At 38.0% G+C, this 10,222-nt stretch overlaps 1 non-coding gene across 1 annotated transcript; it reads left to right on the forward strand.

The window, feature by feature from the left end:
- The first annotated feature begins 687 nt into the window (after window positions 1-687).
- LOC112134861 (U6 spliceosomal RNA) lies at window positions 688-794 on the forward strand. Its single transcript, XR_002916193.2, has one exon. It is a non-coding gene; the product is annotated as a U6 spliceosomal RNA (small nuclear RNA).
- Window positions 795-10,222: the final 9,428 nt, after the last annotated feature.

The raw sequence follows: 10,222 nt of genomic DNA on the forward strand, positions 1-10,222 counted from the left end.
AGAAATAATCAAGCCAGGATCTGATTTAGCCTCTAGTTCCAACCATTAATTTGTGGGAAATACAGGGGATAAAAGAGCATGTTCACTGACACCACAGGGATATAATCAGCAAAATCCAGACTGTGGGAAACTTGAAAGAATTTGGTTTCTTTAATAAATAATTGTAAGGAAAGTGAGGGAGAAAAAAACTTATAGATTAAAAGAAAAGATCATATCAACCAATTGCAATGTTTGGACTTTATTTGGATACTGATTCAAGCAAACTATAAACACAAAAACAAAACTTCCTTGAGACAGTTGAGGACATGTGAACATTGGCTGGATAGTTGATGATATTAAATTATTACTTATGTCTGGTAATGGTATTGTGGTTCTTTTTAAATAGTACTTTTATCTTTTAGAGATACTGAAATCTTTAAGATAAAGTGATGTGACATCTTGAGTTTGCTTCAGAATAATCTAGAAATGGGAAGTAGAAGGGGAGTCTAGATGAAATAATATTGCAGATAGGTAGATGTTAACCAAGATGGGTAAAAATTTTGACAAATGGGGATAGTTGTTAAGAATAGTTTTGGTAGAGGCAACAACATTAGTAAAAACACTGGGGTATTAATAAAATAGAAATTATGCTTTTAGGTGGGTTGAGCTTAAGTAATGTGTGTAGAAACAGTAAGAGACAAATGCGGTGTGCTCATTTCAGCAGCACATATGCTAAAATTGGAACGATACAGAGAAGATTAGCATGGCCCCTGTGCAAGGATGACATGCAAATTCATGAAGTGTTCCATATTTTTACTGGTACCATTCCTTCTGAAACTATTCCAATCAATAGAAAAAGAGGGAATCCTCCCTAACTCATTTTATGAGGCCAGCATCATCCTGATACCAAAACCTAGCAGAGACATAACAAAAAAAGAAAATTTCAGGCCAATATCTCTGATGAAGATCAATGCAAAAATCCTCAATAAAATATTGGCAAACCGAATCCAGCAGCAATTAAAAAGCTTATCCACCATGATCAAGTTGGCTTCATCCCTGGGATGCAAGGCTGGTTCAACACACACAAATCAATAAACGTAATCCATCACGTAAACTAAACCAATGATAAAAACCACATGATTTTATCAATAGATGCAGAAAAGGCCTTCAACAAAATTCAACACCCCTTCATGCTAGAAACTCTCAATAAATTGGGTATTGATGGAACGTATCTCAATATAATAAAAAGCTATCTATGACAAACCCACAGCCAATATCATACTGAATGGGCAAAAACTGGAAGCATTCCCTTTGACAACCGGCACAAGACAAGGATGCCCTCTCTCACCACTCCTATTCAACATAGTATTGGAAGTTCTGGCCAGGGCATTCAGGCAAGAGAAAGAAATAAAGGGTATTCAAATAGGAAGAGAGGAAGTCAAATTGTCTCTGTTTGCAGATGACATGATTGTATATTTAGAAAACCCCATTGTCTCAGCCAAAAATTTCCTTAAGCTGATAAGCAACTTCAGCAAAGTCTCAGGATATAAAATCAATGTGCAAAAATCACAAGCATTTCTATACACCAATAACAGACAAACAGAGAGCCAAATCATGAGTGAACTCCCATTCACAACTGCTACTAAGAGAATAAAATGCCTAGGAATCCAACTTAGAAGGGATGTGAAGGACCTCTTCAAGGAGAACTATAAATCACTGCTCAAGGAAATAAGAGAGGACACAAGCAAATGGCAAAATATTCCATGCTCATGGATAGGAAGAATCAACATCATGAAAATGGCTATACTGCCCAAAGTAATTTATAGATTCAATGATATCCCCATCAAGCTACCACTGACTTTCTTCACAGAATTGGAAAAAACTACTTTAAACTTCATATGGAACCAAAAAAGAACCCACATAGCCAAGACAATCCTGGGCAAGAAGAACAAAGCTGGAGGCATCATGCTACCTGACTTCAAACTATACTACAAGGCTACAGTAACCAAAACAGCATGGTACTGGTACCAAAACAGATATACAGACCAACGGAACAGAACAGAGGTCTCAGAAATAACACCACACATCTATAACCATCTCATCTTTGACAAACCTGACACTAACAAGCAATGGGGAAAGGGTTACCTATTTAATAAATGGTGTTGGGAAAACTGGCTAGCCATATGCAGAAAACTGAAACTGGACCCCTTCCTTACACCTTATACAAAACTCAACTCAAGATGGATCAAAGACTTAAACGTAAGACTTAGGACCATAAAAATCCTAGAAGAAAACCTGGGAAATACCATTCAGGACGTAGGCATGGGCAAAGACTTCATGTCTAAAACACCAAAAGCAATGGCAACAAAAACCAAAATTGGCAAATGGGATCTAATTAAACTAAAGAGCTTCTGCACAGCAAAGGAAACTATCATCAGAGTGAACAGGCAACCTATAGAATGGGAGAAAATTTTTGCAATCTATCCGTCTGACAAAGGGCTAATATCCAGAATCTACAAAGAACTTAAACACATTTACAAGAAAAAACCAACCCCATCAAAAAGTGGGCAAAGGATATGAACAGACACTTCTCAAAAGAAGACATTTATGCAGCCAACAGACATATGAAAAAATGCTCATCATCACTGGTCATTAGAGAAATGCAAATCAAAACCACAATGAGATATCATCTCACGCCAGTTAGAATGGCAATCATTAAAAAGTCGGGAAACGGGCTGGGCGCGGTGGCTCATGCCTGTAATCCCAGCACTTTGGGAGGCCTAGGCAGGGGATCACGAGGTCAAGAGATCGAGACCATGTTGGCCAACATGGTGAAACCCCATCTCTACGAAAATATAAAAAATTAGCTGGGGATGTCGGCACGTGCCTGTGGTCCCAGCTACTTGGGAGGCTGAGGCAGGGGAATCGCTTGAACCTGGGAGGAGGAGGTTGCAGTGAGCCGAGGTTGCGCCACTGCACTACAGCCTGGTGGCAGAGGGAGACTCTGTCTCAAAAAAAAAAAAAGGAAACAACAGATGTTGGAGAGGATGTGGAGAAATAGGAACACTTTTACACTGTTAGTGGGAGTGTAAACTACTTCAACCATTGTGGAAGACAGTGTGGCAATTCTTCAAGGATCTAGAACTAGAAATACCATTTGACCCAGCAATCCCATTACTGGGTATATACCCAAAGGATTATAAATCATTCTACTATAAAGACTCATGCACACGTATGTTTATTGCAGCACTTTTCACAATAGCAAATACTTGGAACCAACCCAAATGTCCATTAATGATAGACCAGATAAAGAAAATGTGGCACACATACACCATGGAATACTATGCAGCCATGAAAAAGGATGAGTTCATGTCCTTTGCAGAGAGATGGATGAAGCTGGAAACCATCATTCTCAGCAAACTATCACAAAAACAGAAAACCAAATACTGCATGTTCTCATTCATAAGTGGGAGTTGAACATTGAAAACACATGAACATAGGGAAGGAAACATCACACACCAGGGCCTGTCAGGGGGTGGGGAGCTAGGGTAGGAATAACATTAGGAGAAATACCTAATGTAGGTGATGGGTTGATGGGTGCAGCAAACCACCATGGCATGTGTATACCTATGTAACCAACCTGCATGTTCTGCACATGTACCCCAGAACTTAAAGTATAATTTTATATATATATATATGAAAAATAAATGTACATCAGTGCAAAAAAAAAAAAAAAGAGTCAAATCTGGTAAAGGAGGTTGAGAAAATACTGTGGAGGCGATGAATGCCTGAGTTATTTGTAGAGCCATGGGGAGCTATTGACAGTTTGGTGTAGAATAACATTATATAACAAAAACTCATTCTAACAGCTGAGTTAAAAAACAAAAGTTAGAGGTTCAAAGAGTAGAGGAAGGCCAGCTTACAAGGCTGTTAAGACAACAAAAAGACAAACTAGTTAGTCAAAAGATGTGCAAAAGAAATGAATAGGCATTTCCCCAAAGAAGCTATATGAAGAGCCCACAGACACATGAAAAGATGCTTAACATCATTAGTCATTAGGATAGTGCAAGTTAAAACTATATTGAGATACCACTTTACATCGACCAAGATAGTTATAAACAAAAAATGGAAAATAAGTGCTAGCAATGATATGGAGAAAATGAAGTTCTGATAAATTGCTAGTGGGAATACAAAATGGTACAGCCATTGTACCCAGAAGAACTGAAAACAGTGGTACAAACATAATCTTGAACATGAATGGTCATAGCAGCACTCTTCACGATAGTCAAAATGTCAACACAATCCAAATGTCCATCAACTGAAAAAAACTGATAATCAAAATGTGGTGTATGAATACAATGGAATATTATTCAGCCATAAAAAAGGAATTAAGTGTCAATACATTCTTATAGCACGGATGAACCTCAAAAATATTACAGACAGACACAGAAGGCAACATGTGGTATGATTCTATTTATATGAAATGCCCAGAAAAGGCAAATCCACAGAGACAGAAAGCAGATTAGTGATTGCTAGGAGTTAAGAGAGGGAAGAATGGAGAATGATTGCTTGTTAGGTATGAGATTTCCTTTTGAAATAATATAAATATTCTGGAACTACAGAGTGATGATGGTTGTACAACACTGTGAATATACTAAATGCCAATGAATTGTGCACTTTAAAGTGGCTAAAATGGCAAATTTATGTTAGATATGTTATCCACAATAAAAAAAAAAAAAGGTTACTGGAATGGTATGGGCTTTGGTGATGACCAAAGGAATAAAAGAGAGAATAGATTTGAGAAATGTCAAAAGTGCCACTCTGAAGAATACACCTCTGCCTCCTGGGTTCAAATGATTTTCCTACCCCAGCCTTCCTGGTAGCTGGGATTACCAGTGTGAACCACCACACCTGGCTAATTTTTGTATTTTTAGTAGAGACCTGGTTTCACCATGTTGGCCAGGCTGGTCTCAAACTCCTGACCTCAGGTGATCCATCTGCCTCAGCCTCCCAAAGTTAGTTCTTGTGTAATACCCTAAAAGCACAGGCAACCACAGCAAAAATGGACAAATGGTATCACATCAAGTTAAAAAGCTTCTGCACAGCAAAGGATACAATCAACAAAGTGAAGAGACAACCCGCAGAATGGGAGGAAATATTTGCAAATTATCCATCTGACAAGGGATTAACAACCAGAACATATAAGAAGCTCAAACAACTTTGTATAAAAAAACTAATAATCCAATTTAAAAATGGGCAAAATAATTGAATAGACATTTCTTGAAAGAAGACATACAAATGGTTAGCAGGCATATGAAAATGTGCTCAATATCACTGATCATCAGAGAAATGCAAATCAAAACTACAATGTGATATCACCTCACCCCAGTTAAAATGGCTTTTACCCAAAAGACAGGCAATTAATGAATGCTGGTGGGGATGTAGAGAAAAGGGAATCCTCATACACTGTTGGTGGAAATGTAAATCAGTTTGGCGGTTTCTCAAAAAAACTAAAAATAGAACTATCATATGATCCAGCAATCCCACTGCCAGATATATAACCAAAAGAAAGGAAATCAGTATATTGAAGAGATATCTGCACTCCCATGTTTATTGCAGCACTATTCATAACAGCAAAGATTTGGAATCAACCTACCTGTCCAACAACAGACAAATGGATAAAGAAAATGTGGTACTTACACACAACGGATCCTGTCATGTGCAACACATGGATAGAACTGGAGTACATTACATTAAGTGAAATAAGCCAAGCACAGAGAGACACACTTTGCATATTCTCACTCATTTGTAGCAGCTGAATATTAAACAACTGAACTCACGGAGATAGGCAGTAGAATGTTGGCTACCAGACGCTGGAATCGGTAGTGGGGAGTGTGGGGAGAGTGGGGATGGTTAATGGGCACAAAACACAGAAAGAATGAATAAAATCTAGTATTTGATAGCACAACAGGGTTACTACAATTAACAATAATTTATAGTACTTTTAAAAATAACTGAAAGATTATAACTGGAATGTTTGTGACACAAAGAAATACATGCTTGAGGTGACGGATGCCCCATTTAACCTAATGTGATTATTACATGTGGTATGCCTGTATCAAAATGTCTCATGTACCCCATAAATATATATCTACTATGTACCCCTAAAAATTAAAAATTTTAAAAAAGTGGTTCCTTGAAGTGGAATCTACTCCTGGTGAAGATGCTGTCAATATTGTGAAATGACAACAAAGGATTTGGTATATTACATAAATTTAGTTGATAAAGCAGCAGCAGGGATGGAAAGGATCAACTCCAATTTCAAACAAAGTTCTACCGTGAGTAAAATGCTATCAAACACCACCACAAGCTACAGAGAAATCTTCCATCAAAGCAAGAGTCAATCGATGTGGTAAACTCCATTGTTATCTTATTTTAAAAAACTGCCACAGCCACCCCAACCTTCAGCAACCACCAACCTGATCAGTCAGCAGCCATCATGAGGCAAGATCCTCCACCAGCAAAAAGATTGCAACTCACTGAAGGCTGAGATGATTGTCAGAATTTTATAACAATAAAGTATTTTTATTTTTATTTATTTATTATTTTTTTAATCTTTTTTTATCTTTTTAAAATTTATTATTATTATACTTTAGGTTTTATATGGTACATGTGCGCAATGTGCAGGTTAGTTACATATATATACATGTGCCATGCTGGTGCGCCGCATCCACTAACTCGTCATCTAGCATTAGGTATATCTCCCAATGCTATCCCTCCCCCCTACCCCCACCCCACAACAGTCCCCAGAGAGTGATGTTCCCCTTCCTGTGTCCATGTGTTCTCATTGTTCAATTCCCACCCATGAGTGAGAATATGAGGTGTTTGGTTTTTTGTTCTTGCAATAGTTTACTGAGAATGACGGTTTCCAATTTCATCCATGTCCCTACAAAGGACATGAACTCATCATTTTTTATGGCTGCATAGTATTCCATGGTGTATATGTGCCACATTTTCTTAATCCAGTCTATCATTGTTGGACATTTGGGTTGGTTCCAAGTCTTTGCTATTGTGAATAATGCTGCAATAAACATACGTGTGCATGTGTCTTTATAGCAGCATGATTTATAGTCCTTTGGGTATATACCCAGTAATGGGATGGCTGAGTCAAATGGAATTTCTAGTTCTAGATCCCTGAGGAATCGCCACACTGACTTCCACAAGGGTTGAACTAGTTTACAGTCCCACCAACAGTGTAAAAGTGTTCCTATTTCTCCACATCCTCTCCAGCACCTGTTGTTTCCTGACTTTTTAATGATTGCCATTCTAACTGGTGTGAGATGATATCTCATTGTGGTTTTGATTTGAATTTCTCTGATGGCCAGTGATGATAAGCATTTTTTCATGTGTTTTTTGGCTGCATAAATGTCTTCTTTTGAGAAGTGTCTGTTCATGTCCTTCACCCACATTGTGATGGGGTTGTTTGTTTTTTTCTTGTAAATTTGTTGGAGTTCATTGCAGATTCTGGATATTAGCCCTTTGTCAGATGAGTAGGTTGCAAAAATTTTCTCCCATTTTGTAGGTTGCCTGTTCACTCTGATGGTAGTTTCTTTTGCTATGCAGAAGCTCTTTAGTTTAATTAGATCCCATTTGTCAATTTTGGCTTTTGTTGCCATTGCTTTTGGTGTTTTAGACATGAAGTCCTTGCCCATGCCTATGTCCTGAATGGTAATGCCTAGGTTTTCTTCTAGGGTTTTTATGGTTTTAGGTCTAACGTTTAAGTCTTTAATCCATCTTGAATTGATTTTTGTATAAGGTGTAAGGAAGGGATCCAGTTTCAGCTTTCTACATATGGCTAGCCAGTTTTCCCAGCACCATTTATTAAATAGGGAATCCTTTCCCCATTGCTTGTTTTTCTCAGGTTTGTCAAAGATCAGATAGTTGTAGATATGCGGCGTTATTTCTGAGGGCTCTGTTCTGTTCCATTGATCTATATCTCTGTTTTGGTACCAGTACCATGCTGTTTTGGTTACTGTAGCCTTGTAGTATAGTTTGAAGTCAGGTAGTGTGATGCCTCCAGCTTTGTTCTTTTGGCTTAGGATTGACTTGGCAATGCGGGCTCTTTTTTGGTTCCATATGAATTTTAAAGTAGTTTTTTCCAATTCTTTGAAGAAAGTCATTGGTAGCTTGATGGGGATGGCACTGAATCTGTAAATTACCTTGGGCAGTATGGCCATTTTCACGATATTGATTCTTCCTACCCATGAGCATGGAATGTTCTTCCATTTGTTTGTATCCTCTTGTATTTCCTTGAGCAGTGGTTTGTAGTTCTCCTTGAAGAGGTCCTTCACATCCCCTGTAAGTTGGATTCCTAGGTATTTTATTCTCTTTGAAGCAATTGTGAATGGGAGTTCACTCATGATTTGGCTATTTGTCTGTTATTGGTGTATAAGAATGCTTGTGATTTTTGTACATTGATTTTGTATCCTGAGACTTTGCTGAAGTTGCTTATCAGCTTAAGGAGATTTTGGCCTGAGACGATGGGGTTTTGTAGATATACAATCATGTCATCTGCAAACAGGGACAATTTGACTTCCTCTTTTCCTAACTGAATACCCTTTATTTCCTTCTCCTGCCTAATTGCCCTGGCCAGAACTTCCAACACTATGTTGAATAGGAGTGGTGAGAGAGGGCATCCCTGTCTTGTGCCAGTTTTCAAAGGGAATGCTTCCAGTTTTTGCCCATTCAGTATGATATTGGCTGTGGGTTTGTCATAGATAGCTTTTTATTATTTTGAGATACGTCCCATCAATACCTTTATTGAGAGTTTTTAGCATGAAGGGTTGTTGAATTTTGTCAAAGGCCTTTTCTACATCTATTGAGATAATCATGTGGTTTTTGTCTTTGGTTCTGTTTATATGCTGGATTACATTTATTGATTTGTGTATATTGAACCAGCCTTGCATCCCAGGGATGAAGCCCACTTGATTATGGTGGATAAGCTTTTTGATGTGCTGCTGGATTCGGTTTGCCAGTATTTTATTGAGGATTTTTGCATCAATGTTCATCAAGGATATTGGTCTAAAATTCTCTTTTTTGGTTGTGTCTCTGCCAGGCTTTGGTATCAGGATGATGCTGGCTTCATAAAATGAGTTAGGGAGGATTCCCTCTTTTTCTATGGATTGGAATAGTTTCAGAAGGAATGGTACCAGTTCCTCCTTGTACCTCTGGTAGAATTCAGCTGTGAATCCATCTGGTCCTGGACTCTTTTTGGTTGGTAAGCTATTGATTATTGCCACAATTTCAGCTCCTGTTATTGGTCTATTCAGAGATTCAACTTCTTCCTGGTTTAGTCTTGGGAGGGTGTATGTGTTGAGGAATTTATCCATTTCTTCTAGATTTTCTAGTTTATTTGCGTAGAGGTGTTTGTAGTATTCTCTGATGGTAGTTTGTATTTCTGTGGGATCGGTGGTGATATCCCCTTTATCATTTTTTATTGCGTCTATTTGATTCTTCTCTTTTTTCTTCTTTATTAATCTTTCTAGCGGTCTATCAATTTTGTTGATCCTTTCAAAAAAACAGCTCCTGGATTCATTAATTTTTTGAAGGGTTTTTTGTGTCTCCATTTCCTTCAGTTCTGCTCTGATTTTAGTTAGTTCTTGCCTTCTGCTAGCTTTTGAATGTGTTTGCTCTTGCTTTTCTAGTTCTTTTAATTGTGATGTTAGGGTGTCAATTTTGGATCTTTCCTGCTTTCTCTTGTGGGCATTTAGTACTATAAATTTCCCTCCACACACTGCTTTGAATGCATCCCAGAGATTCTGGTATGTTGTGTCTTTGTTCTCGTTGGTTTCAAAGAACATCTTTATTTCTGCCTTCATTTCGTTATGTACCCAGTAGTCATTCAGGAGCAGGTTGTTCAGTGTCCATGTAGTTGAGCGGTTTTGAGTGAGATTCTTAATCCTGAGTTCTAGCTTGATTGCAGTGTGATTTGAGAGATAGTTTGTTATAATTTCTGTTCTTTTACATTTACTGAGGAGAGCTTTACTTCCCAGTATGTGGTCAATTTTGGAATAGGTGTGGTGTGATGCTGAAAAAAATGTATATTCTGTTGATTTGGGGTGGAGAGTTCTGTAGATGTCTATTAGGTCTACTTGGTGCGGAGCTGAGTTCAATTCCTGGGTATCCTTGTTGACTTTCTGTCTCGTTGATCTGTCTAATGTTGACAGTGGGGTGTTAAAGTCTC

Source organism: Pongo abelii, chromosome 7, assembly GCF_028885655.2.
Source record: "Pongo abelii isolate AG06213 chromosome 7, NHGRI_mPonAbe1-v2.0_pri, whole genome shotgun sequence".
NCBI classification, from domain to species: domain Eukaryota; kingdom Metazoa; phylum Chordata; class Mammalia; order Primates; family Hominidae; genus Pongo; species Pongo abelii.